This window comes from Myotis davidii, unplaced genomic scaffold (genome assembly GCF_000327345.1).
Source record: "Myotis davidii unplaced genomic scaffold, ASM32734v1 scaffold208, whole genome shotgun sequence".
Taxonomy (NCBI): domain Eukaryota; kingdom Metazoa; phylum Chordata; class Mammalia; order Chiroptera; family Vespertilionidae; genus Myotis; species Myotis davidii.
In genome coordinates, this window is record NW_006299706.1 from 2,457,454 (window position 1) to 2,460,584 (window position 3,131).

The following is a 3,131-nucleotide window of genomic DNA, read 5'->3' on the forward strand; positions in this document are numbered from 1 at the left end:
TCACCCCCCCTCCTCCGCAAGCCCATTCTGCAGATTGGAACGCTGAGGTCCGAGAGGTGCAGCCGGGAGCCCTGGCCGCCCAGCTGGCGGGGCGCTGCTCTCCCGTTCTCATCCCGGTCTGCTGCTCCGGTCCGGTCCGGTCCGGTCCGGTCCGCCTGCCGGGGCCTCTCAGTCCCACCCCAACACCGCTTTCGTAATACAAAGCTGGATTAGATCTTTTAAGATATTGAAATGAAGGCGAGCGCGCTCTGAGGTCCCGTCTGGACTGGAGCCTGAGCCCTCTGGGCGGGGAGTGGGGACGCGGGGGAAAGAGATGCGAATGGGGGGTTGCAGTAGAGGCCCAAGGGGACGGGCACCTGACAGGAAACGAGGCTGCTGCGGCCGGTGAGTCCAGGGCAGCCTCCCCGTGCCCCTCCCCGGGCTGCAGGGACAGTACCGGGTCCTCTACTTGGCTGAAGGGAGTGGAGCGTCAAGGGCACCGCAGTGGAATCAAGGCTGCTCAGTTGGAATCTCCACTCTGCTCCTGACCAGCGGTCGGTGGGACCTGGGTCAGGAGGCTTAAGCTCCGTGCCTCAGTTTCTCATTTCTAGATACACAGCCTTCCTCGCGGGGTGGTTGTTGGCTGGGAAGAGCAAAAGCATGTCCCCCCGTCAGAGTTTATTCTTATCAGTGTGTGAGGAGGCTGCAGGGGAGGGACGAGGTTGCAGGTTTCTGGCGCTCCCGGCTTGGCCTGTTTGGAGGACTTAGGAAGGCGACCGGAGGTCACAGGCACCTGGTCCTCAGAGGACTCCGTGGGCTGGGGGTGGTCTGAGGTAGTGCTAACAGCGAGACTGGTGGGTGCGGCAGGTCCGGCTCCAGGAGACCCAGCAGGGCCAGCCCTGACCCCCACCTCCAGCCTCCAGTAGTAGACTCTCTGCTCTCCTGGCCTTTTAGGAGCGGCCTCTCTGGGGCTGGCCTGCGCTCCCAGTCCCCGGGGATGGGAACAGCTTGTGCTGGCCTGAGGTTCCCAGGATCAGCCAGACCTCAGCTCCAGGCAAGATTGGGCAAGGGGTCAGTTCTGGACCCTGGCCCAAGCTGGGCCTGGGGGGCAGGGAGCTGTTCTCTGAACCCCCTCCCACCCTAGTCCAGGATACAGGACCTGTGTGTTTGTGCGTGCGCACGTGAGCCAGGGTGTGGGCTCAGCTCTCCTGTCTCCTGCCATCTGTCCCCTGCTGCTGCCCCTCCCACTGTTGAGGTCTCCCCAATCTCCCCATCATACTTGCTGCTGCCGTGGGGACTACCTTCTCTGCCACCTGGCAGCCGGCTCGGGGACCAGCTCACCTCTCTGTCTTCCTCTTTGCACTGGGAATGAAGCCGGTGGTTGGATCAGTTTCTCCACTGCTCCCACCCCCGCCATTCCCTATCAGACTTTCCCAGAAGAGGAAGCTCCAGGCAGCCCCATCCACCAATCGGAAACCTGGATAGAGATAGAGGTCACTGGGCTTCTGTCTGCACCCCCCCACACACACACATCAACACGTGCTGCTGGGGAGGCGGCCGGGCCTGCAGTGAGGTGCTCCCCAGCCGCTCCTTCCAGAAGCCTTGAGAAAGAGGACTCCTGGGAGACCGAGGGGTTCCGGGGCCCATTCTAACGCGGAGGAGGGTGTTGGCTCCATTCTTGGCACATGAGCTTTGGGAGGAAGCCAGTAGGAGAAGGAAGAGGAGGCAGGGACAGAGAAAGAGATAGAGAGACATAAATATGGAAATAGAGAAAGAGCCTTAGAGACTCCCGGAAACAACAAGGCTCAGAGCGGGTGAGGGGTGGAGGGGAGGCCAACTTAGAAAAACAGAGCAGAGACCAAGAGGAAGAACAAGGAGGGGGAGACAGAGGAGAGACCGAGAGTCCGAAGACCAAAAAGAAGCCACAGGGAGAGAAGGGCCTCAAAGGGGCTGCACAGGCTGGTCCAAGCCCAGTGACTCCACGTTCTCACCTGGAGCAAACTCCTAACCTCTCTGGAATATTTCTTCACCTACGTAACGGAAGGCACAATAGCGCCTGCGTTCTAGGATTGCAGAGAGGATGAAAAGCGAGGATCTAGCCCACAGTATACATTTAACAAGGGGTAGTGATTGGTATTGCCGCACCCACATGTGGCAAGATAGAGGTTTCCAGAGAGGAACCGCATGTGGGGGGGCCTTAAGGCCTCCTGGGTCCCCTCTCCTGCCTCTGCCCCCCCGTCCCCCAAGCCGTGGCCTCTGGAGCCTCTTCCCTCTGTTTCGGAGGAGGTGTGGATGGACAGTGAGGGGACATTGCCCCTGGGCTACGGGTGACACTTCCTCCTCCCCAGGTGACTCAGTGCTACACTGAGGAGCACTCATCCCATAGGAACTTGGAGGCCAGCCCTAAGGAATTCCTGTTAGAGGTCAAGGGGTCAGGTCTGGCGCTGCCTTTCACTTTGCAACAAAGGAAGTTCTTTCTGAAAGTCCGTCTGTCCGTCGTCTTGCCAATGCTGTGTCCCGAGGGCCCTGAAAGGAGGGCCCAGCTCCCCTGTCTGGTGAGCCAGGGAGAAGCCACAGCTCCTAGCCCCTCTCCCTTGCTCCCATTCCCCACCGAGGAAGACCAAGTCTCACGGGAGAAGGAAGGATTTCGGGGCTAACCAGTGAGATGCATGGTGACGGCTGGCCGGTGCCCGCACCCTGGGTGCATGCATGTAGGTGCTGGTGGTGCTGGGGATGCCGTGGAGAGGACGGTGGAGAAGGACCCTGACGCCTCACAGCTCCTGTGAGGGAGACTTTCCCTAACAAAAGCATAATGACTGTGGGATGGGAGTGAACATCCTGGGGGCAGTCGCAGAGGAATTAGATAGGAGGGGGGTCCCAGACTCACAGACCAGCAATCGCAAGGAGGGGGGTCTCATCACCTGACCGGTCCATCAGACTTGAGGTGTTCCAGGGGCTGTGAACTTCTGGATGGGCCTGGGATAGGCCACCTGCCCCCAGAGGAGGGACACTGGTATCGAGCCCTTGGCTGGGGTCTCCTAAGTATTGACCCATGTCCAGTTTGGAGCCGGCCTTAGGCAAGAATTGGGGGGGCGGGCAGAACAGCCAGGTCTCCTTTGGGCAGGGGGACTGTGGCGGGGGGGCTGTGGTGA

At 60.4% G+C, this 3,131-nt stretch overlaps 1 protein-coding gene across 1 annotated transcript in view; it reads left to right on the forward strand.

The window, feature by feature from the left end:
* The first annotated feature begins 2,348 nt into the window (after window positions 1–2,348).
* Window positions 2,349–3,131, forward strand: part of PEAR1 (platelet endothelial aggregation receptor 1) — a 28,280-nt gene continuing 27,497 nt past the window's right edge. The window contains exon 1 of the mRNA XM_015571688.1: window positions 2,349–2,534. The gene's annotated coding sequence lies outside the window, so the exon portion shown is untranslated. The remainder of the gene's footprint in view (window positions 2,535–3,131) is intronic.